This window comes from Acomys minous (assembly GCF_964271855.1).
Source record: "Acomys minous genome assembly, chromosome: 9".
Classification (NCBI taxonomy): domain Eukaryota; kingdom Metazoa; phylum Chordata; class Mammalia; order Rodentia; family Muridae; genus Acomys; species Acomys minous.
The window spans coordinates 95,584,005-95,610,205 of record NC_140490.1 but is presented as its reverse complement, the minus strand read 5'-3'; the positions used below and the strand labels follow the sequence as shown (position 1 = coordinate 95,610,205).

The 26,201-nt window shown below is 43.2% G+C and overlaps 1 protein-coding gene across 1 annotated transcript in view; it reads left to right on the top strand.

The window, feature by feature from the left end:
• LOC311605533 (uncharacterized protein) overlaps positions 1–26,201 on the top strand; it is a 77,139-nt gene that overhangs the window by 3,387 nt on the left and 47,551 nt on the right. Inside the window, exon 3 of the mRNA XM_084796157.1 lies at positions 642–725. The gene's annotated coding sequence lies outside the window, so the exon portion shown is untranslated. The remainder of the gene's footprint in view (positions 1–641; positions 726–26,201) is intronic.

Here is a 26,201-nt window from a genome sequence, read left to right as displayed (position 1 = left end):
CCTCCGAGAAAAAGCAACTTAAGTGAGAAAGGGTTTATTTGGCCCATAATTCCAAGTTACAGGGCATTGTTTCAGGGACGTCAAGGGGTGGGGTGGGGGGTGGGGGATTTGAAGCAGCTAAGGCAGTCAGGAGCAGAGAGAATGTGTGCGCATGCGCCCAGTTTCCAACTACTTCTTTCTACTCTTACTATAGTCCAGAATCCAAACCATCATACAGTGTCACCCACCTTCAAGCTGGGTCTTCCTTTATCAGGGAAAGCTATCAAGAAAGTCTCCATAGACATTCCCACGGGCCAGCCTGATCTAGATTCATTGAAACTCTTCCCTGGATAAATCTGGGCCGTGTCCAGTTGACAACTAAACTACCAAACTAGATTGGCCCATCTTGGAACTTCAGAAGCCAACTGGATAGGCTGTCCTGGTCAAAGAAAAAGACTTAGAGATTCCAGTGTTTCATGTCCTCACCAGGGCGATTTGAAACATCCAAAGCAAATGCTGGAGACGGCAAAAGAAAAGGTCATTGCTTATACTTTGGTGGAAGAGCTGAATACAACACTTCTCCCAATAATTGGTAAGGGGAAGGCGCAGAGCCTCCAGCTCTCTGTCTAGTTTGCTAAGAAATTCTGCTTTGTTTCCATCAGGAGCGAGTGGGTACCGAGCTGTGTTAATTGCTTTTGCTGAATCCACGGAGATTGGATTCTCCCTTTAAATCTATGAATATAGAGGTTCGTATTGATTTTTAAATGTTAAATCATCCTTGCACTCTGAAGAAACCTCATTATCTTGGATTTATTTTTTGCTAGTATTTAGGATTTACTTTGTCTAAGTTTATTAGAAAGGTTAGTTATTAATTTTCCTTTCTTTAGACTCTTCTTTCGGTGTCTGAGTATGAAGGTTATGCAACTACAGGAAGCAAAGCTGAAATATACACAACAGAATTAGATGCCCCTGACCTCTAACAGAAAGCGCTGTGGGGCGTGGGCTCTGGCTTTACCGAGGGTCTTACTCCTGGTCCCCAGTGTTTTCACACAGACCTCCCAGGGGGCCAGCTCAGAGCTCCACACAGTCCTGGGATCTCTACCTGGCACGCCACCCACGCACTGGTCTCTGCTCAGTGACGTCGGACATAGACCGCTTCAGATTTCTGAAGCTCTCTTCGCAGGTTTTAGCTTTAGCAGGTCTGTCCCAGTGTGTACGACTTCGTCTCTGTCCCTGAGGAGAGTTTAAAGCTCTCCCGGTTCCTCTTGTTTCCTGTCAGGGGTCAGAGTTAGAGCATTTCCCAGAGGAAAAGTAGCGTGGCGATCAGTAGGTCTTAACGCTTCTCCATTCTAGAAGCAAACGTCTTCTTCGTCCGCATCGGTCCACTGCTCCTAACCAGAGAGTCTTACGCGCTCTGTTCTCATCCCATTCTTGTTCTTTTCCTTCTGAAAATCTCTCTCTCTCTCTCTCTCTCTCTCTCTCTCTCTCTCTCTCTCTCTCTCTTTATATATATATCCTTCTTGGCTTATTTATAAATACATCCTCACTATATATACCTGCACATGAAAAATAACAATTACTCTTACTTACCATTTGTGTGTTTGTGTATGTGAGTGTGTACATGTGTGAATGCAAGTGGTCAACCTCCCACGTAAATCCTAAGTTGTCAATCACCTTAGCTTTTGAGACGGGGACTCTCGCTGGCACCTGGGAGATATCCAATTAGGGTGAGCTGGTTGGCCTACAAGTCTCAGGGATCCACTTGTTCCTGTTTGCCCAGGGCTGGGATTAGAGGCATGCCCTAATGCACTTGGCGTGTATGTGTGTGTGTGTGTGTGTGTGTGTGTGTGTGTGTGTGTGTATCTGCCTGTCTGTCTGTGTGTCTGTGTGTATATACATGATTCTGGGGGTTGAACTCAGGTCCCTATTCTTGCATGGCCTACACTTTACCAACTGAGCTATTTTCACAGACCTGGAAATCCTTTCAGTCTTGGAATATCACTACAACCTCTTCAAGAGAAGAAGCTATGGCTTGAGTTTTGTTTGTCTCCGAAACTCATGCTGGAGTTTAATTCCCATGGGGAGGTATTAAGAGATAGGCACGTAATCTAATTATGTTGCTTAGAAATGGAATCTTTGGGAGGTATTGGGATTACATAAAGCCATCAAGGGGGAGCACCCTGACTTGAACACTGGTGGCTTTATGAGAAGAGTGAAAAAGATCAGAAGGTAGGTGGATGTGTTTTTCCTGTCTCTTGCCATGTGCTGCCTTGGGACTCTGCCCACAAGAATGTGAGCTATTGTACCCCTGAGAAGGTAAGGTAAATACACCTTATCTCCTTATAATTTAGGCACTGTGATATTGTGTCTCTAGCAACAGGAAATGGACTAAGACAAAGCTGGTACCAGAATAGGGCTTATTACTATATCTAAAAACGTGAGGGGGGTGACTTTGGAAATAAGTTATGGCCATAGGCTGGGAGAATCTGTAAGAGCAGTTTAGAGAAAGCCTAGAATTCTGTGAGCAGAGCAATATGGGTAACTCTCGTGGTGTCTTGGAGGACAAAGAGACTGGGAAACTGGTCTCAAGAGGAAACGGAAGCCACTGTATTACAAACTGTACTACACACCACCCCTGGTGCATGGTGACAAGAGACTTGTATTCTGTCCAAGCCCAGGGACACGGGAAGAAGCTGCAGTTGCCAGGGTGGCCTAGTTTGGCAGAGTGAGCACCTGGACAAGAAAGCCCCAAGGCTGGGTTATTTGAACTGCCGTAGAGTAGGACATGGAAGGAACATACATATGACCCAAGGGGAGCCTGTGTGATGACAAAGGAGCAGAGTAGAAACCTTCTAAACCTTCATGATATGACCAGAGTGTGGAAGGTGCATCTTAGAAACCGCCTGCTCCAGGGATTAGCATTGATTTTTTAAAGGAGCCAGAGCTTTGCACGAGGATAATGGGAAAGAAGTCTAAGGGGCATCTCAGAAACACATGGGTCTCTAGGGGACGTGTGCTTCTGTTTCTTACATCACAGGCTATAGGCCTAGGACTCAAGGGTTTTGGGGAACAGGCCCATGGCCATCTCCACAGGCTCTCTCTCCTGGGGCTACCCGGAGATTGTCTTCCTTGCTTCCTGGAAACATGCTCCATTGCTGAGTCAGCAAAGCTCTAAAGAGAACACGTGGTAAACCTTGGCTGCCACTTGGTGCTGGCTCTACAGACTGTGTGGTGTATGATAGCTTTGTCTCCGGTCTTCTGACTTTGTTAGCGTTGGTTGCTGTCAATCAAAAATGATATTCTGGTTCTAAGACTAGGCTTCAAGAGCTCTTGTAAGGCATAATGGTATACATCTGAACTTTCAGCCAACCAAAGCAAGAAAATCGTGAGTTTGAGACCATTCTGGGCTACATCTCAAAAAGCTAAAAATAAATAAATAAATAAATAAATAAATAAATCTATCTCATAAGTTTTGATTGCTTTTGAACTTTTGACCTGCACATTAAATACATCCCCAAACACACCTAACACACATTTGTACACACATATGCATGCCACACACATTCCTGAGATAGTTGTTGGTCCAATAAGAAACATGAAAAACCACATATGGGACAGAAATGTTGGTTGTTTTTTTGTTGGCTTGAGGCAAGCTAGACTTGTCTGGGAAGATGCACTCTCAATTGGAAAAATGCCTCCATCAGGTTGACCTGTAGGCAAGTCTGTGGGGGCATTTCCTTACTTAATAATTGATACAAGAGGGCCCAGCCCAAGGTGGGTGGTACCACCCCTGGGTGGGTAGTTCTGAATTGTTTTGTTAAAGCAAGCTGAGTGTGTCATGGGGAGCAAGCCAGTAAGCAGAGTTCCTCCATGGCCTCTGCTTTATTCCTGCCTCCAGGTTCCTGTCCTGCATGAGTTCCTGTCTTGGCTTCCTTCAATGATAGACAATAATACGGTCAGTAAGACAAATAAACCCTGTCTTCTCAAGTGGCTTTTGCTCATGGTGTTTACCATGGTAATGGAAAGCAAACTAGAACAGAGATCTTAGCCAACCTGCTTATTCAGACCCATCTTAGTGTGTAGTGCAGCTGGAAATAAGGTCCACTATGTGCCACTGGGAGCCTTTTGACTGTGTAGGATGCTATGCCAGGGACATTTCTTGCCTCACCGCTATCCCAGCTGCTGTTCTTCAGACTGCCCACACATGTTATCTAGGCTTTATTTTATTTTATTTTATTTTATTTTATTTTATTTTATTTTTCTTGGGTTTTTTTTTTTTTTTTTTTTGAAACAGAGTTTCTCTGTGTAGCCTTGGCTGTCCTGGACTCCCTTTGTAAACCAGGCTGGCCTCGAACTAACAGCGATCCACCTGCCTCTGCCTCCCAAGTGCTGGAATTAAAGGCGTGCGCCACAACACCCGGCATTACCTAGGTTTTAAATTGTTTTTCTAACTAGGCTTTCCACTTCCCTACTTGGTCACTGAATATGTAGCTGTTAGAGTTGTCTTCTATGCAATTATGACTGTCTAAAGGAAAGTGGTATTGTTCTTGGTGTGACATACTTGTTGTTCTTGCAGACTTTTCTTTTGTTTATCACCCGCCTCCCACACACACCCAATATGCCAATCTGAGGATCTGGGGGTGGAGAGATGGGTTATAGCTTTCTGCCTCTGCATTTCAAACGGTAAAATGCTAGGACTCAACTTATTTTACTTATGTTTTAAGTTTCGGATGACATCTTCTTTTCTTGCCCCAAAGACACCTCTGTTCTCTCCTGATCATTCAAAAATTTGTTCTTAGCAGCATGGTGATTTTTTGTAGAATGACGATGATGATTTGTCTCCATGTTTGGATCCTCACTGGGCAGAGGAGGCCGTCAAATTATCTCGGTCTAGACAGTGTCCAGTGTGATAAGAGCCTCTCCCAGAAGTTCATTATCATCTTTTCATACAACCGTCATTGAACAGTGTTGGGTACATATAGGGATTATTACATATTAATTCCCATGGGATACGCATGGTGCTCACATTAAGCCTGAAATCTGATGAACCATAAATTTTCATTCTTCACGTCAACTAACGGCTTTTCATAATAGTAAGATAGGTTTATGTACACAGCAAAGTGACAATATTGTTGAAGATAATTGACATATCCCAGATACAGACATTGTGGTTCCTATTCAAGTTAATCTGAGAGTGAGTTTGCTGAATATTAAAATGTCAAAAATCAATTATGCCTCATTCTGTATTCAGACAAATTGAAAATTTCAAAATTTGTTTGAAGTACGTCTTATGTCAAAAGACACCTACTCTAGTCTTTGAAAAGCAGTGAAGTAGAAAACATTTAGTTCTTATTTTAAAAAGATGAAGATCACAGCAAATTTTTATCTGCCAAATGAAACCAAAGAATATCTGGATATCTAAATATTACTACAGGTATTGAGCCTTCTTTCAATAACATAGTTATAGTCTTTGACAAAAAAAAAAAAAGAAGAAGTTTGTCCAAGTGTCACGGGAGGGAAGGACTAGGACAAGGGCCCCACACAGGAGTTGCTGCGGGGGGGGGGGGGCGGGGGGACAAGTGAGCTTGGCAGGGCAAGTCAAGATAGGGTTTCCATGTGCACCCTGTTAACTGACACATGCTTGCCTGCACTCTACAGAATGAGGAGACGAGCTGAGCTGTGTCCACCCTCCTTGTTAGAAGGTATCGGGACTCTTCATGCAAAGCTACCATCGGCGCCTTCACTTGGCAAATGTGGCTGGCATTCCTTTTTTCCAGCAGTTCTGGCTCGTAGAGGAAGGAGAATACTGCTTCTTTTGGCTGGGGAGTGAGGTAATTAGGTGAGTCCATAGGGCATCCCAGATCTGGAAAGTTACTCTTCCAGATTTTGTCCGAGGATTAGTGGTAGATATTTTAAGACATTGTCCGTGGCTCAGCAGTGTCCAGAGAAGACTTTCCCAGCCGTACTTCAGGGAAGGTTCTCCATCTGGGATGCTCACTTCTGATCCTTTGTCTTTGTTTTTAATTATGAATTAATTAATTTGATGAGCAGTAAATCATTCCTTTGTGATAAGCACTAGAAAAACATAAGCGCGTTGAGTACAGAGTACAGATATATTGGCACAAGCCAACAGCTCTCGTCTTAAAGAGAATAAGAGATAGTTTGCACTGTAGCCAAATATGAGCAGCTATGATCTAGGCCCAGCTTTAGATCACCCTAAATACTATGTCCTAACATTATAATAGTTTCATGGGGCTTTTGTAATTTATTTAAAAAAATATCATAAATCACATAAAACACATATGTGTTTTAAAACACATAAGTAGAACCATCAGGTAGGTAAGTTACAGCAAAGCAGAGAAATCTTCACTCTAGATTTTCAAGGCTCTCTGATGACAGCTTTGGGGGTGGTACTAACTACAGTATGCTCATACATCCCCAAAGATGTCACATGACAGTCACAAGGATGTTAGGTCAGACAAGCTTCCTGCCTCGCTCTCCCTGGCTTCCTCAGCTCCCTTTCTTACATAACTCAGGCCCACCTGCTCACAGATGGCATTGCACACAGTGGGCTGAGCCCTCCTGTATCACTCAGCAGTCAAGAAAAGTGTTACAGACATGTCTACGGACCAGTCTGCTGGAGCCAATTCCTTAGCTGAGTTCCAACTTCAGAGGTGTGTCAAGTAGACCATCAAGAGCAATCATCCCTCCCTGGTTTCCAGTGCTAGAGATATGTAGTCATGGACTTTCCAACATTCAGTACTGTCTCCTCTCCTCTAGAATTGTGTAGATGTTGCAATTTATTTTTAAATACTGGCTCACCCTTTCATTTTGGAGGCAGATTCTACTATAGTCAATGATTGTATAGAGTTTTTTTCATATATACTGTTTTTATCCTATCCTTTAGTAGTTTGTTTCAGGTTCCACTGTATTTTTTTTCAGATTTATTATTATTATTATTATTATTATTATTATTATTATTATTATTATTATTTGTGTGTGTGTGTGTGTGTGTGTGTGTGTTTGAGAGTGGAGCCTGTGTGTGCCATGGATACATCATGAGCATGCCTGGTGCTCCTGGAAATCAGAAGAAGGAACTCCCCTGGAATTGGAGTCACGGAAAGTTGTGAGCACCATGTGGGTGCTGGGAACTGAACCAGGTCCTCTGCAAGAGCATCAAGGGCCCTTAACTACCGAGCCATCTCTATCCCTCTGTTGTACTCTTCAAACACAGTATCAGTCTGTTATCATCCTTGTTAGCATTTATTATTTTTTCTTTTACAGGGTGTGTGTGTGTGTGTGTGTGTGTGTGTGTGTGTGTGTGTGTGTCCCCGGAACAGTGGCTCTGGACTTCATGTCGTAGCCCATATCAGTTACAGCAATGACTTACTTGGTACTGGGTTGTCAATGCCATATAATAGTCTCTAAGAACATATTGACTAAACAGCTGAGGCAAGGAACACACTATCGCAGAAATAGACTGTCAACTATTTCATGAGTGGTCGCGTGTTGTGATGTAAACCTGCCCTGCCATTTGTTCCTTTTTGGGTGTGTTTTGATCCTCAAAGCTGATTTATGTCTGCAACCGTTCATGTCCTTTGTCTGAGAGCAAATGGTTCATTAAAAGCCAAAAAATAAAACAACAACAAAAATCCTGCTGAGAATAAGAATTTGAGCAACCAACAAAACAAAACTGAGCACCCGCCCCCCCAAACAAACAAAAACCCCAGAAGTTACGTGTCCTACTCTGGAATACGTCAGCTTGAAGCGTGCTAACATCACTGTCCATCATTTACGTTTTGTTCTGACTAGTGTATGCTGGCACCCGAATGTCTAAAATGCTAGATATTTGAATCATTTGAGCAAAAGCATTAAAAATCAAGCAAGCAAAGAAACAAAACAAAATGCCATAAGGCTGGGATTGCTGAATAAAGTGCTTTCCACACAAGTGTGAAGACTGACGTTCGGATTGCTCGGCCCCGTGCAAAAGCTGGGCAGGCATAGGAGCCCGCTTGTAATTCCAAAGCTTCGGAGGCAGAGACAGAGGCTCTCCTGGATGAGCTAGCTGGCTGGTGTCTGCATTGGCAAGCTCTGGGTTCAGTGAGAGACATTGCCTCAGTAAGTAAAATGGAGAAAAATGAAAGAAGGTACTGGACCTCCACTGTTGGTGGAAACACACACACATGTACACACAGGCACGCATACACATGGGCACACACACATTTATGTATATTTATGCATAAATCATACCCACACAGTCACACACAACACAGAGCAGCACCAAAACCAAACAAACAGAGTAACCACAGCCATAAAAATACGTGTCTTGGCTAGTCCTTTCCTGCTTTTGCGTATTCACCTCCGGAAGCAGCAGGTTGAACTAACTCCCCTTTGCTTCTTTTGAGCTTCTCTATCTCAGGAGCCTGCGGTGGCTCCAGTGGGCTTCCCTTCTCAGGGTGTTGGGGTCAACTGGACACATGTCATTTGACTCAAGACTTCACCTGGGCTAGAGAGGTCAGAATCAGGTTCCGCAAGGCCATGTGTGTCCCCATGACCACTGCATGGTAACGAGGGGACAGGTTTGGGGGATGCAGCAGGGAGTGATGGATGATTTGATCAATGTTTTTAAAAAAAAAAAGGTCCCTGGAGTATGCCAGAAGAGTGAAGGAATGGCCCAAAGCAGATGAACGTGCTTAGGAAACCATCTTAGACATGCAGGTTGTAAACCAGAGCCATGTGGATGGGAACGGAAGGGGAGCTTCAGAGGAGACAGATTCCTCGTATAGAGATTTAGTTGGCAGGAAGTGAGTGGATAAGGGCAGGAGAAGTACTTTGCTTTCAGTACTAGATGTGTGGATGTGCTCAGGATGATGGCAATATGACTATGATGGTTTTTTTTTTTTTTTTGCCATATAGAAATGAATGGCCTGCTGGGCACTTTTGGGGTCTTGAATTCTGAGAAATCTGTGTTATGATATAGTGAGGTTTTCTATACATCTCTGACAAGGGATCTGTGGCAAGTTTCCTCAGAACATTGAATGATCTTTGTCTAGAAATCCATGTCAAAGGAATAAAGACCTTTGCTTCATGTCATGTGCTCGAAACAAGAACTCAAAAGATCTAACTTTAAAAAAATGAAACTCAATCACTTAGCAGCAGAAAACATAAGGACACATTTTCCTGATTTTGGTTTTGTCAGTGTCCTTTTTTTAATAGGTGACACTAAAGGCACAAAAAGTATTGATAACTGTTGAAGCTAAAAATGTATATTAAAAGATATTACAAAGAGAGAGGAAAGGCAACTCACAGAATGAAGGTATTTATAAATAACATAGCTTGTAAGGAGCTCATATCCAGAATATTTAAGAACCCTTAGACCTCCACAAGAGGAAACAAATAGCCCAGTTAAAATGGCCAAAGGGCTGAGAAGAGCATTTCACCACAGAACACATGCAAATGTCTAATGTGCACATACAAGGATATTCATATCATTGGTCATTAGACAAAAACAATCAAAGCCATTGTGTCAGTCACAATTTTTTGTTTTTGTTTTTTCATTTTTTCTTACTTAAATTTTTTAAAATTTTTTATAATTTATTCACATTACATCCTGTTTTCCCCTTGCTAATAATGTTCCCGTTCCCACCCTCCCTCCTCTTCTCCCCCATTCCCCTCCCCTAGACCTCACATTTTTTATAACAGTGACAAAGTCCATGATGTGGCAGCCTAAAAGGAGGTAAAATTCAGTTTCGGTCCCTTGTTGTTGCACTGTGGTAAGACAGAAACAGCATGGCAAAAAGGCACTGTGCGGGAAAGCTGTTCCCCGTGTGACATGCAGCAAATGGGGGCAGCTATAGGGGACAGGACATCCCCCTGAGACATACACACCCACTTGCCTACTTCCTCCGACTAGTCCCACCTCCTAATGGCTCAGCTAGCTGTCGATTGATCGATGGGTAGTCCATGGATGAAATCGGTACTCTCATATCAGTCCCTTCTCAGCACCACCAGCTGGGGAGCAAGCCTTCAACACATGAGTCTTTTGGGGGACACTTCATATCCAGCTCATAACAGCCACAGTTTAAGGTGCAGAAAATAAAACAACAAGGATTGACAAGGATATAAAGAAGCATGGTGCCTCACGCATTGCCAGCGGGAATGGAAACTGGCACAGCATGTTGGAGAAAAATTGGGTAGCGTGCCACTATGGTACCCAGAAATACCATTACGTCCAGAAATTCAGCTCCTAGTATATACCCCAGAGAAATAAAAGCAGGGTTCAAGAGAAACAGTGAATGGTAGTATTCCTAGCAACACTATTCTGTGCAGCTAAGAATAGAAGACAAACGTCTTTCAACAGACAAAATCATAAGTAAAAGAGCATCTCCAGATAAAGGGATCTTATCCAATCATGGAAGGAAGATCCAACATGGACGCACACGATGCCAAGTGAAAGGAAGTCAAGTGAGTACATTCTGTGTGCATCCATTTACATGAAATATCCAGGATGAGTCCACAGACAGAGAGCCAATTGGCGGTCACCGGGGAACAGGGGGTCTGGGGAAATGGGGAATGATTGCATTCACAGTGGGTATGGGCTTCTACTTTTTTGATGATGACACAATTCTGGGATGAGCTAATGGTGATGGTTGGCTAATACTCGGATATGCTTAATTCTGTTGAATTATGCTTTAAAGTGGTCATGTTTATCTTCTCTATGTTACCTTGTATTTAAAATGATAATGAGATGTTATTGGTGTCGTTTCTAATGTTACTAGGAGACGCAATCTCACGGCAAACTCCCTGATCCTCTGGCCCTTACAATGTTTCTGCCCTTCTGTAGTCTCCCCTGAGCCTTAGATCTGGGAATGTTTTGTAGATTTATCCATTGAAAATGGGTCCCGCAATTCTGCATTTTGAGTAATTGTAGTTTTCTATAGTGGTGATCTCTGTTGCAAAGAGAATTTGTGTGTGTGTGTGTGTGTGTGTGTGTGTGTGTGTGTGTGTGTGTGTCTGTGTGTGTATACAGCTACACATATGCATCTAATAGCAATTCATAAAAAAAAAAAGAGGCCATGAACTTGAAAGGAAGCAGGCAGGGTATATGAGAAGTTTTGGTAGGGGGAAAGGGAAGAAAGAAATATGTAATTAAATTATAATCTCAAAAAAGAAAAAGACTACAAGATTTATTGGCCTCTAGATGCTATTGGAAACTGTTATGTGGTCACTTCTATCGCATAGAGAAGGAAGAGGGGCTTTAAAGGGAGAGCTAGAAGTTCAGTGCCCTGGACATTGAAGAGTGACATGAGAAGAGGCGGAGTCTAAATGGGAAAGTGCCATGTGGTCCCAGCGAAATTGGTGACATGCTGCAGAGGGCTACTGGGAAATGCTGCAGCTTTTGGAGCAGGGCGTTTGAAGACTTTTCCTCAGGGAAATTAACTTGGTAATGATGTGCAAAGAAGTTTACGTGAGAAACAGGAAAGAGAGTGGACTGTTCGCGTGGGAAGTTGAGTTGGCTCTGAGCTGAGTGGAGAGAGAGGTTGAACGGTATGCTGGGTCTTACTGTGAGGGCTTTGGATACTGGAACTAAGGAGACAATATTTCTCGCTCTAGAATGTGGACTGGTTTTTGAGCTGGATGATTCCTTTTTAGGATTTACCGTTTCTTAGCTGCAGTAGCTTAGTTGACAGGTGTTTCTCATATATATGGAAGAGATGTTTTTCATATATATTACATTCATATACACACACTTTTCAAACTTCCAGAATCTTCTTCCAGGTTAGACATTGCCACGTTCTCTGTCTGCCAGTGCTTTGACTAATTTACATACAGTTCTTTTTGCGCCTTTGGCCCATATTATTATTTTGAAATAAGATCTCATTACGTAGCCCTAATTGGCCTGAAACTCACTATGTAGAACAGGCTGGTTTCAAAATGCATAGAGGCCCAAATGTCTCTGCCTTCTGAGTGCTGTGATCAAGTGTGTGTACCACCACACCCAGGTAGGTGTTCTTTTTTATGAAGAAAAATCATATAACCATAGGTCTCTAAGGCATTTCAAGTATGATTGAATTAAAAGCATTTTTCTCATAACAGTTGGGAAACCTTTAGAGAACCTTTCTGTATTAATGGGACCATCTACTTGGTCAGCTAAACTCCTTTAGTTTTTCTCCTTCATCTGGCAGACTTGGGCCAGGGCTGTCTGGTGGCATAAATGAGGCAGTTGACTCCCTAATCAGTAAAGTACATATAAATATAGGTATCACAAATTAACTACTGTTTCAGTGAAATATAAAAAGAAGAAAAGAGATCTCATGGCGCTAAGGTGCTACTTTGGGATAATGTTTAATTTCTTTCCTAAAGTCTTTCTCATATTACATGATGTAAGAATTTTTGTTATGGGGAAAAGTTATACATATATACATATATATGTGTGTGTGTGTGTGTGTGTGTGTGTAAAACATGAGAAATAACCCATGAAGGCAGGCTTAGAATAAGTTCTCAGTGGACATACAAAGTGGGCGTCAAGACCCAGTCAGTGCCATAACCCTTTGTACTGCCCACCAATTCTTTACATCTCTTGGCGGTGAATGTGGACAATCTGGGCACAGAGTTGGGCAGCAGGCTCATTTCTTCTGTGTTCTCAGTTCTTAGAGCTCTTCCTTGATGTTTTCTTTGGTCCCAGACTTGCAGATCTTCACTCTGCATGTTTAGCGAACTAGTACTGGATTCACTATATGTCTTTTGTCTGATACCTGGACATAATCTTACGTTCAGTATAACTTTGGTATAACGGATGCTTTTATCTTATGCTTTACAACAGTGCCATTAGCTAACTCAGGCCACATTCAGGTGGGAGATTATGATTTTATCCACCAACTCAATTCATTCAACTTATAATGCGAATAGAAGTCTAAAGTTTTACCTAAACCTTTTGGGTGTGTCTTTGGGATTTAGGTTTTCTTATTTAATAAAAGCTTATATGTATTATAACGTGTATCACTTCGTGGTAGAGACTGTGTAACACCTTGTAATCACACATACTGATAGCAAAACAGTCCCTGGACCATTACATGGGCTAAGTCCACAGGTACTTAGGCCAGTCCCAGGTACATATTTAGTTGTATCTCTTTTGCTGCCAAATAAGTTAGAGTTCTGGGAGGTGTGTGGATTCTGCAGCCTCAGATAAGGGCATGAATTGTTCCATGTCCTGTCCACTTGGTCTTTTTACTTTAACTGTAAGCCAGTGTGGAGGATGGGGGAGGGAGAAGGGGAGAGGAGAGTGACTTAATGCCTTGAGAGTTTATAAACTTAGCGAAAGGGTTTAGGCACATGTGTGTGCTTCTGTAACGACATCTGCCTGGCTTTCTCTTAATCTTCCATGTGCTCTTTTTTGTCTCCAAGGTTTCCACTGTTGATTAGTAGTCTCTGTGAGCTCCAGGCACCTTCGTGTGGTAGCAGAGATGGCTCTAGCAGCTTAAAAAAAATTCATTTTTATTCCACTTTGGAGGTTTTCATCCCCCTTCCCGACTGAACCTTCTCACCAGAAGATCTTGTGGTTTCATTGGTTCTAATGGGGTCCCATGCCCATTTTTAAACCAGTGGTCCATGGAATGAGACACGGTGATTGGTTTTGGTTCTAGGGTATCTGCTTGATCTTGGGGTCCATTGGCCACATACATGAACATTTCTTTCGTTCTTTTTTTTTTTTTTTTTTTTTTTGGTTTTGGTTTTGGTTTTGGTTTTTCAAGACAGGGTTTCTCTATGTAATCTTGGCTATCTTGGACTCACTTTGTAGACCAAGCTGGTCTCGACCTTACAGAGATCCTCCTGCTTCTGCCTCCCAAGTGTTGGGATTGAAGGGGTGTGCCACCACTGCCCGGCATTTCAGATGTGACTCTCTCACAGAACAAAACAAAGATGAATCTGGGAGCTGGTTCCAGAGGAAATGGGTAACAGTGGCAAAGGATAAATACTGCCTTGGCATTCTCTTTGTAATTAAGTTCTAGTTGAGGACAGTAGAATGGCAAATGCTTTCAGGTCTCTTGGCTTCCCTGATCAGCAGGTACGTGCTGTCTTATACATAAAAAGTATAGAGGAGCCTGCCAAGCTAAAGGCACCTTTAACTCCAAAACCAATGGTTCTCAACCTTCCTAACACTGAGACCCTCCCAACCATAAAATTATTTTGTTGCTGCTTCATAACTGTAATTTTGCCACTGTTTTGAACTATAATGTAAATACCTGTTAGGCAGGATATCTGATATGAGACCCCAGGAGCACTAATTCAAAGCCGCCTTGCTAAGTAGGGATTTTTGTAACACAGCCAATGGCATTTGAGTTCCGGTGCTCTGTAAATATTATTATGGCTAGCACCATCTATCTTAATGTCTGGCTAAAGATAGAAAAATTAAGCCAGCCATAGTTTTTTTTTTTTTCAGAAAGCATTTATTTTGACGCAAGAGATTCCAGTGCGTTTCATAAACTTATAAGTGGAATTTCTTCCTGAACTGAGGGGAAATGAATCTAATCTCAAATCCCAACTGAGACTCCTGGTTTTGTTTCTATTCCTCCCATACAACACAAAACCTGATGTTTTCCCAAAGATAGAGAACACATTAAAAAAACAAAACAAAACAGATATATTACTGTGTTTACCACTCACCCTGGTCCATAGCCATGAAACTCACAAATTCCTTCAATTTCCCAAACATTATATAAATGTCAGACCATTCTATAAATTGACTTTATGAAGCATTTCTGAGCTGAGCTTTCTGACATTCACACCAGTGTTTCCATAGTAACTAATGTGTTCAGAAGCGAGAAGAGCAGGAGGAGAGGGAAAAACAAAGGAGATGATCCAAATCAGAGAGATTCGAGAGGAAGGTTCTGCAAACTTTGAACCATTGCTTCCTGCTGGAGACGGGTCTTCTCGCTTCTCACAGTAGGCTTCCCTGACTAGTTGGCTGAAGGGTCCTTATTGAAAATGGGCCTCTACAAAACACCTGGCCAGTTAGCACTCAATTTCACTTGTGCTCATTGATGCCAACCAGGACTATTTCTTCCTTCTCCTCCTCCTCCCTTTCCTCCTCCTCCTCTTCCCCTCCTCCCCTTCTCCCTCCTCCTCCCCTTCCCCTTCCTCCCCTCGTTCCCCCTTCTTCCCCTCCTCCTTCCCTCCTCCCTTTCCTCCTCCTCCCCTCTTCCCCCCTCCTCCTCCCTCTTCCTCCTCTCATTTCAATCTTAATTGTTTTTTTCCCCCTGTTTTGAGATGCTTTGGTTGCTAGGTAACAGTAGAATAATTTGTTTGTACCTGTCACGGAACTGTCAATAAAAATATGAGGAATCAAGTCAACTTAGAGAATAGTTAGAAAGTGGGGCAGGGGAAGAATATAGGTGTTAGCAATAATCGCAGCTGTTTGTAAACACGGTGGTAAAAAATAAATGTGCTAATGCCATTGAAATCCAGGTTCTGTTCTCAGGTGTTATTAAGTGGTACCCGGCCACTGGCATTTAGAAGCTCCCTTTACACTCAGCTTTTTTCTCATGATATCTACAACCCAGCATTATTTTCTTATGCAAACGTCAACAAAGCTACTTCTACGAGAATGGTTTTAGTTGCCACATTGCTGGTAAAGTAAAAAGGTTATCAGTGGAGGGCAGCGTGCTCACTGGTGTCTACCACAGACAGACACCCCTGTTAAGAAGAAAAATAGATCCCTAGTGTTCATATGCTAATCCCTTACTCTGGTAACTTATCTCCCTTGTAAAGGGGCCTTTGCAGGTACGATTGGGTTATAGATCTTAGTGGAGAAAAGTGCCTTAGAGTGACCAGATGGGGACCAGTGCCTCACAAAGGGGCATTTCTTTTCCAGGTTCTTTCGAGACAAGATTTCTCTGTGTAGCCCTGGTTGTCCTGGAACTCTCTCTGTAGACCAGGCTGGCCTTGAACTCAGAGATCTGCCTGCCTCTGCCTCCCAAGCACTGGGATTAAAGGTGTGTGCCACCACCGCCTGGCTCACAGGGGTCATTTTTAAAGATGGAGGCGGGAGTGGCAAAGACAGAGGAGGAGCTGTGATGATGGTGACAGATGTTGTGTGGTCCGTGAGCCAAGTGACACAGGTAGTCTTTAGATATTTGAAAAGGCAAGGAAGTGGTTCTGCTGTTAAGTGCACGGAAATAGCATGACCCTATTGATACCGTGCATGTGTGCATGCGAACATGCGTGTGCACACGTGAGTGTGTGAGTGCGTGAGTGTGAGTGTGTGTGTGTGTGTGTGTGTGTGTATGAGAGAGAGAGAGAGAGAGAGAGAGAGAGAGAGAGAGAGAGAGAGCGCACACCAGAAATTGTTTTTTCTTTTAATTTATTCACTTTACATCCCAATTGTAGCTCTCTCCCTCCTCTCCTCTTGGTTCCACCTTCCCTCCCTCTTCTTCCCTCCCCCTCTCCTATTCCTTAGAAAAGGGGAGCCCTTCCTACCCACTCCCCTCCCACTCTAGCTCATCAGTTGCATCAGGACTGAGCGCCCCCTTTTCCCTTGTGGCCCGGTGAGGCAGCCCCATCAGGGTGGGAGTGATCACAAAGCAGGCAACTGAGTCCATGTCAGAGACAGCCCCTGCTCCCTTTACTAGGGGACCCCCTTTAAGCCTGAACTGCCCATCGGCTACCTCTGTGTAGGGGGCCTATGCATGGTCCTTGGTTGGCGCCTCCGTTTCCGCAAGCCTCTCTGGGCCTTGGTAAGTTGAAAGCCAGAAATTGCTGTCAGTAGTCTCCCTCAATTACACTCTACCTTAATTTATTGAAACACAGGCTCTCATAGAACCCCCAGCTTGCCAGTAAATCCTAGGATTTCTCCTCTTTCTACCTTTTGGCATTGGGATTGCAGGCATGCACCTCTGCATCCAGCTTTTTAAGTACTGGGGATTAAGTTTAGCTCTTCATGCTTGATTGGTACCCATTGGGCCATCTCCCTAGGCCAGCTGTGGTGGTATATGTTAACACCCACTATTATAAGGATCTGGGGGTGGGGGGGTGGGGAGGCAGGGAGTCTTGTTATTTTCATTTTACAAAGGATGAAAAATGGGCCTTCAGAAACTAGGCATTGATGAGCAGCAATACAAGGTAAGGGGACAGAGCTGTGTTTGGGACACAAATGTGTCCTCTTGACCCCTGCATTTTAATTGCTGTCTTCCTGCCACATCAGAGGCACCATGGGGTGGTGACAGTGACCTTTTGTACCTCAGGCACTTGGTCCATGGCTTTAATCTTCTGAATTCTCATGATGGTTTTAATTCCTATTTGCATGGAGGAGGCGAAGGAGGCCATGGGAACGTTTTAGAGGGAAAGTCTAAAGAGCTGATGGAGAGAGAGGTCTTTTTGGTCATGGGTACATGCGGCCTTTAGATATTAGAGTGTAGGACAGAAACCTGATGTCCAAGGCGAGTCTATTGTGAGGGCTTTAAATGTTCTTGTTGTTTTCTATATAGGTAAATTCTATTCTATTCTATATAGGCAAATTCTGCCGCCCTGGGATGGGTCATCACCAGGAACTGAGTTATTTGTGACTTTAATCTTAGACTTTCCCACCTCTGTGACTGGGAGAAACACTTGTACTGGAATCACCCAGCCTATAGTATTTTGTTATAGCAACTCTGACTACAGTCCTTTTCCAGGTGAATGCCAGGAGCTTTTTACTCCCACGATTTTGTTCCTAGTTAGCCACTTTGAGCTGATCAACTGAGTTTATTTCCCAGGAGGGAAGCTGCCTTTGGGCTGACCCTGAGCGCTGAGATACGCAGGTGCAGCCCGGATGGGCTGGAAGCTGGAAGAGCTTTGCTTCCTTCCTTCACAAGTTCCTCTGTTTTGGACCCACCTGCTGTCACAGCTGAAAGAGTCACATCCCACTGGTGTTTGGGCTTGCTCCCCTACGCTCCCACTGATTGTAATTACACTCTCTCGGCACACTGGCATTACTCAATTCTTTTTCTTTCTCTGCTTCATTTCAAGAAGACACAAACAGCATTCACTCACGTGCCAGCAAACACAATTAAGATGTCATCGCTCTCTCTAAGCTTTGTTCTGTTTTAGCATCAGGTAAGGACAAATCCGGGAGATTGTTTCTTACGATCCTCCTCCCATAATTATAGCCTTCATTTTTCTTTCTTCTTTCCTATTGAAATTCCAAATACAGAAAGCCAAATTTATTAATTTCTATCTCAAAAACTCCCAACAAAGACACACTTATTCTCTCATACTTTCCCACTGGAACAACATATTCTATTGGTAGGGAAATGCAGCCCCATGTTCTTTAAAATCAAACATGTAAAGACAAATTGAAAATGAAGAGGCAGGAATTCTTCTGAGAAGGCAGTGTGGATGCATTTACTGGCTTGGCTGGTCCAGTTCTCTCCAGAAATGTCAGAGAGTGGGCTGGGAAGCAGGGAGTAGGGTGAGAAGCAGGAAGTGGGTTGGGAAGCAGGAAGTGGGGTGGGAAGCAAAAAGTAGGATGGGAAGCAGGAAATGGAGTGGGAAGCAGGAAGTGGGGTGGAAAACAGGAAGCTTCTGGGCAGCTGTGGTCCACGAGGGTGGGCTGGGAGGTACTGGGTTTGGAAACACTACTCTTTCTTTCTACAATAGCCAGCCAGGTCCCTGATCACTGGGTTTCGGATCTGAACATGAGCTTTTTCATCCCTCGCAGCAGAATGTTTGGTGCCTCTAAATTGAAATTCTAAATTAGCATGCATTGAAAGTTGGTTTGACACAAAGAAAGGAACATGAATGAAACCTTCTAAGCCTTCTGTGCATTTCCAACACACGGTCAGTTCTTGGAGAGAGTCATTGTTATTGGTTGAGGAAAGATTTAGTCAATTCCCAAATGCCACCTCCAGAGGGCACAGCTGTCTCAAAAAAAATATTTTTTTTTTAAGTTCCTTCAATTTTCTTAAGCTTGAATAAAGAGCTCTGCAATTCCTGATTATGAACCTGGGATCTGACATTGACGCATTTAATACAATACAATTTAACGTTTATTTGTTCATTCAGATGTTATGGTAACCCATTGTTTTTACAGCTATTTAATATGCATAATATATTTATCTTTTAGGAAACAAAACACGAAACCAGCATTTTTAATCTGCCCCAGCTTAAAACCCTCTCCAATGGTTCTAAGAAATGACTGTAAACACAGTCCAGCAACAAGTATGAATTCTGAAAGTGCATCTATAATAAGGCCATTTGCCTGACTTTGTGTTTCTAAGAGAGCATTTAAGGTAGGCCTCCTAAAGTAAAATACAGTTTTTCTTCCATATCCTAGTGAGGATTTAAAGCTTTACATGTTCTTTAGGGCACACTGTTGTGTTCAGAATAAATGTGTTGGAAGCTTCTCGTTCTTGAAGCAACAGAAAACATTTGGGGGGATTTATTTTGCAGCATCAAAATTTATGGTGACTAGTTATTTTAAAATGCTCTTATTTATTTGCAGAGACAGGGAAGTTGACATGAATTTGATCAGAAAAGAATGGCACTATTTTCTTTTAGGACATACATCGAACAATTCATCTCTCCCACCTTTGTCTCCGCTATCTCTGCTGTGTTTAGTGTGAAATTGAATCTTGTTGGGCTAAAATCTAAGAACAGGCAGGTGATTTACATAGAGTTTTTTTTTCCCCCTGTGTTTTTTTTAAGCTTTCGAAGGCTGCTCAATGGAGGGGTGGGGTGGGTGGGGGAGTATTTTTCTTTTCTCTTCCTTCCTTCCTTCCTTCCTCTTTCTTTCTTTCTTTCTTTCTTTCTTTCTTTCTTTCTTTCTTTCTTTCTTTCTTTCTTTCTTTCTTTCTTTCTTCTCCCCAGTTACATGAAACACAAAGAAAGTGGCTAAAAGATGTGTAAGAGACTGGAGTATTTAAAACTTAACACCTAGCTACGTATGTAAAAGCCTTTTTAAGGTTTAGAATGCTATTTCTTTGTTGGCGTGAAAAAAATGTTCGAGGTTGGTAACAGGGTAGGGTTTGCCAACTTCCTTGTTTGTGTTTAGCAAAAGGGCAGGGGGAGCTGTCATCAAAACAGGGTTCTCCGTAGGGGGTCCTGCTCAGGATGTGGTGTTAGCTGACTGTGTGGTGGAAGAGTGAAGGCTTGAGGTTAAGCTGCAGCTGAGCCGTTCGTTCGGTGCTAATGCTTATGGACAGAAGTGCAGTGAACAAACCCGTGAATTTATCCCTCTTCTGTCCGGCTTCGGTAAATTAAATGGTAGCTTACTGATTTATTCTTTGGCCTTGTGTATTAGTCTTGTCTGCCCGCAGAGACCTAGAGACCGTGGAAGATGGTGGAGGAGGCTGTCTGAAATACTGCCTCTTCATCCCATCACCGTTACTCATGTTACAACGAAAAGGCTTTCCACAAATAGCTCTAGAGAGTTACTTACCTTTAGAGCTGTTGACAAGCTGGAGGGCGTCTGAGAGGCCATGGTGCGGTCCCAAGGGGTTCTGGAGGCCTTTTCCGTAGGTGAATGTGTGTGCACCTTTCACGCAATGGGTGATGACTCACAAGCGTTTTGGATTATTACCATTATTATCATTGTCGTTGTTGTTGTCGTCATTGTTGCACAGTCGTTCTCCTGAGTTAGAGAGTAAAACCTGAGGGCAGTGTGGTAGGATAGGGTCAGAATTACACTAAGTATCTGAAATGGAGAGTAGGGGAGGGGGGAGGAGGGGCGACCCAAGAGCTTCAGTAGAGCAGAGGTGACTAGAATAAATCAGCTCTCCTCTCTCTCCCTATCCCGTCCCATATACACAGCAGAACTTGGAGCGCGCATCAGTAGATGTTAGCACCGGGAGAAGCAACCACCTTCCATGGAGGATCTGCTCCAGCAGGGGACCCTAGGGGCGTGTTTACATGGCGCCTCCAGACTGCGGAAGGAGATTTTATTAGCTGACCTCTGCAGTCGCCTGCCAGTGAAAATGCTACCCAACTCTGAGCTCCGGTGGCACTAATTTCTTAGAATCAAAGATGATTTTACAAATATATTGAAGTGTCTGTCGTGAGGAGATCTGAGATGAGGACCGTCAAGCTGGGAGTGTGTCATCATTAGATTAAGGGGTACGCCATCTAATTTGGGGTCCTGTTTCTTGGTCAGCGCAGACTATTAGCCTAAGGACAAGTGTTAATGATACAAGTAGCTCAGATTTCTCTCTGGTTGTTTACCGTGTTTATAATTCTAACCCAATTAGGAATGTATTGAGAAAGCTAATGCTATTTGTAAGAATTTGTAAGTCAATTTCTTAGTGTCATAAGCATTGGTATAGTGAGACACAACTTGATTTTGAAGTATGGATGCTCTTCTATCACCCTTGCTTAATAAAGTCCTGCCGAACTTTCTGGAGAACTGCAGTAGCTTCTTCTAACTGCCAGCACAATCTATAAAGAGGAGTCATTGAGTGCAGAGGCTGGTAGGCTAGACAGTTCCTGGTCTGTTTCTTGCTGTCCCAGCATCTCCTGGCTGCCTGAATTGCATGTCCATACAGATTAAATGCCCTGCTAGGAGTCGTATCTAACTCTGCGTTGCAGATGGAGCATAATGCATTATTGATATCCAACACAGAGCCATTCCGGAGTCATCAAAATAGGCAACAGTATCTCTTCTTTACCGACAGTGATTTTGATTCATGTGGTTATGGGTTCATTTCATGCGAGTGGACTCTGAAAAGGGGCACCGTGGCCCACCACTGTGTTTAGTGTAAGTAGCCTCCTGGTGGCACTGGGAGGAAGCTTGCTCTACACAGGAAGGCCACATGCATGGCAGGCAGAAAAGACACAGATTATGTGATTCCAAATTATGTTGTGCCATTTCAAAGTCCCCTTAATGACATTTGGTACGATCTGGATAGGTTTCTACAGTTCGTATTCTCTTCAGAGTGGTTTGAGGTTCGGGCTCACATTCTGGTGTTTAGTTCCTGAGGTAGCATTTTTAAGTCCTGATGTTTGCTGTCCCATGGTCCTAGAAAGAATGGGATTTTACTCTCCGATTTTACAAGAAATATCCAATTGTTTCTACTTGGTAGTTTTATGCCAATGGCGTCATCTCTCAGCCTTTTAGTAGACATGTTCTTTCTTAAGTAAGCCAGTCACGATGGGAGAAGTTCCATTAGGACGCTGTAATCACAGAAATGAAAAGCTGTGTATATGACAAAGTGATTCTTAGAGCAAAAATCAGTTCCAGTCATTAAGCTGGAAAGCTGTTTTGCATGGTCCAGAGACCTCAAAGGTCAGGTTTGTAGATACTTTCAAAGCCATCCTCTGCTCACCAGCAAGAGAAAACAGGGGCAGGGGGATTAAAGTGCTTCGGACATATCCCATTGAGCAAGGCTCTCTGCCCTCTACCCTTGATTTACCCCCTCCCCCCCCCCCCACACACACACACTGGTGGTTTTGACCTCTCCAGTTCCTTAGTAACAGTAACATCACTCAGGAGAATTTAAAACTAGCAACTGCAAAAGCAAAACAATAGCTGGGGAGAGAGGCAGAGGCCATCCCAGTGAGCACAGCTCCACAGACGGTTCACGGCTCCTTCCACAGACAAAGAATTTCCGGTGCACAGGCTGCTCTTCCCTCTGCATCCTTTTGACCTTTCTTCTCTGCCCCAAGCTGCATTGCAGCCTTCAGTACCTTATGGTGGATGGCTGTTCTAGCTTCCCCTACTTATTAATAAACATGATTACAATGCTATTGCTAATTTTGGGGGTTGGAACTAGTGGCTTCACAGTAGCTCACACTAAGTAATTCTTAGTGGCTGTTTTAAGTCTTTATTATTATTATTATTACTACTACTACTACTATTATTATTACTATTATTTTTCTTTTTTTTCATACACATTCATATTATTACCCTTTGGATCTGACTTTACTCTTAGCCAAAGTGATTTGCCTATTTTGTTTTTGTTGTTTTATTTTTAAGACTAATTGAAAGTTGTTCTACAGATACAGTTTTATTTTAAATTGTGTTTCTTCATTAAAACAAACAAACCAACCAACCACCCTGAAAATGAAAGCTAGCTAAAATCGTATAAGAACAGAGTCACAGAGTGAAGCCGACACCCTTGAGGGAGAAGGAAAGGTGCTAATGTCCCAAGTAATCAGTTTGGAGCATTTCAGTGCTAAATGACAGGATCAAGAGGAAAAATTTTGAAATTGATTTTTAAGACTGTCTGAAAAGGGAGGCTGAAATGAATATTAAGTGATTTCTTTGGAGCTGTCAGAAATAATCATGGGAGAAAGAGACAGGCCTGGTCTTGCTGCTGATGGTAGGATCAGGGACTTTAGAGTCTGGCAGATTGAAGGTGAGTTTCTGCACTCCAATTTTTTAAAGAAATATTAATGGGAAAGAGGGAAAGGCATCTGGCACAGGAAGGTCTTAGGAGGAGGTATGCGCAGGAGAGAGGAGGGGGGGGGGGAACACATAAAAGCCCAAGTCTAAGTATTTGGAAAGTGCTTTGACGAGGCGAGTTGTCCTGTGCACTCTGTGGGCATCAGAGATGGTGTGCCACAGAGACATGGATGTGAGGGCAGACCCGTCCACACATGTCTATACTCTGTTCTCCTTCTCATCAGAAACCATGTACGTTTATCAGTTGGTAGGCTGGAGTTACACAAGCCCATATGGCATGTGGATGGAATCCTTGCCTTTGGTCTCATTAGCACCGTGCTGGAATCAACAGGGTTAGCCAGCTAATTAATACAGAGTTGCACTAGGTCTTCTGTGGGATTTGGAATCAGTTTCCCTTAAATTAGCCACGTCAATTACCACGCATCCATAGGTACTAAGAATTGGTGGGGGGGGGGGAGGGAAAGCTCGGGCAGGGTTTAGAATCACATAGGGAAAAATGGAGAGCTAGGATTAAAAATAATAGGGAAGATAGCGTCCACTTGACCAGCCTTGTGCTTTCTGAGATCACTGGTGCCAACCAACACAGCTTTGAGAAGGGCTGATACCTTCCTGGGTTGCCTCTCTCTATTATGTTTTCAAGCACTTCCCAGCTTCCTCTCCCGTCGTTTCTTGAGCATGTGAACTAGGAAACAACGTTCTCTGGTATTCCATTTACCCTTGTTGAGGTGAAAAAGCGAGGATCACTCTCCCTGCCTTTTGCCAACAGTAACTTAGCTTCGCTGTTCTGGAAACTCGCCTACCTTCCCTTTGTCTCACAGATTCTCTGTCGCCTTCCCTGGCCTTCCCTGAGCAAAGCCATGACAAGCCAATGTTTCCTAGTGAGAAGCTCTTTGGCCCTACTAGGACAAACCTTTGGCAGTGTCTTAACCTCCGGACCTCTGGCAGCTACTTTGTGATAGACAGCCCCCCATACCATTATTTGGTACTAAATGTTACCCAGTCCTTTTCAAGTTGGGAAACCCTGATCCAAACTTACTCCATTTTTTTTTTCTTCTGAGTCATCTGTGGTGAGATCTAAGCAACACATTTGTTCCCGTCAGGAGTAATGCCTCTGTGGAGTGGTCAAGTTGTTTCTGTTAACGTCACCTTCTTACCTCTTTGTTGTGGTTCCCTACCATTCCTGTGATAGAGTCTCCAGCCTTTTATTTATCTTCTACTCTACATTTTTTGTTGTTGTTGTTTATTTTGATACAGAGTTTCTCTGTGTTAGCCTTGGTTGTCCTGGACTTGCTTTGTAGACCAGGCTGTCCTCGAACTCACAGCGATCCGCCTTGCGTCTGCCTCCTGAGCGCCACATGCCCGGCTTCTCCTGTGCCTTTTTGACAAAGCCTTTAGCATTTGAATTAGCCAAAGTAGTTTTCAGTTGCTTGCCAAGGACTCTCCGAAGTGATGTGGGGTAGGGCATGGTTCGTTATCCAGTGTTTGACAGACAGTACTTTATAAGCAGCTAGTGCCTTCTGAAGGATTTTTGTACCTATTAACTATTAATCAGTCCGTTGACAATCGAGGGTCAAATCAAGGAGGGCAGAGGCTGTAGAAAATAGAACCCCTATGTTTGAAGCTCTTTTCCCAACTGTGTGGACCTTTACCAAGCCCCACTGCCAAAAAGTCAATCAATAGGGCCAATGGGTTGCCTAAGTTCTCTCTCCAAAGCAGAGAAATTAAAAGTTTCCTACAATGAGAGGGTTTCCATGTGGAGCTTAAACAAGAAAAGCAAACCCACAACAATCACAGCAGACAGTAAGTACCCTCCCATCTTTGAAACCCCGACTGTCTCTTGACTACGGTTGAGTGCAGTGTACAATGTCTAAGCCAACAGCTGCGCCTCAAGAATTGCTTCCCCATAATAAAAAGTCCATTTCACCTTAAGCTTCAGTTAAAAGTAATGAAAGCAGAGATGGAGTAACTTACTCAGAGGCCACATATATATATTTTCTTTACAAAGATTTTTAATCTCAGGGCCGGTGCCGAGCTTCGCACTCTATTACGCAGGAGAAACTTTGCTCAAACTCACGCGGTCCAGGCAGCTGAGTCATTTGATTACCGAGGCCGGGACGGAGACAGTGGGTAGTCACTTGGGCGTGTTTGGCTGTTGGAGACCTTGGGGGCTGCCTCATACAAAGACCTGTTTTGTTGGAAGCTTCTTCCCGAAGTGCATGGGTTAGAATATGTTAAGCTCTTCTTCAGTGAACAAAGTCATAAAAATATGTGAGCACACAGACAGGATTCGTGTCTGGGATCTCATGGGGCTCTGTGAATGTGTTTCCGAGACCGGCTTGCTTTCCTTTTTTTTTTTTTTTAATTTAAGATGCCAGCAAAATGCCATGGTATTTTATTTTTGTCTCTGGTAAATTGCTCTAGAAACTTAAACAAATTAAATATTCTGTTTTGTGTTTCTGAGACTCACTGGAGGAAATTCAGCCTCTGTAGTGTGATGATTCGGAGAGAAGGAGAGCACCAGCGAATGAGATACTGTTTTTAATCACTTCTGTGAAATAGTTAGGGATGTGCTCCGTTAGGGAAGTGCTGGGCCACTCAGGATCACCTGGAATTGCAGGCAGCTGTGTTGTCAAAGGAAGAACAAGATAGCAGGGAAGTTTTTGGAGTGTGTGTGTGTGTGTGTGTGTGTGTGTGTGTGTGTGTGTGTGTGTTAAAACTCTGTCTTGTTGCTTTTTATGATTTAGGAACTGATTTCTTATTTTTATTGCTCCCCCCTTCCTCCGTTCTTTCCTTCTTTTCTTCCATTATTTTTTACTGATCCTATATTAGGAGCTGAACTTAGGGCCTGGTA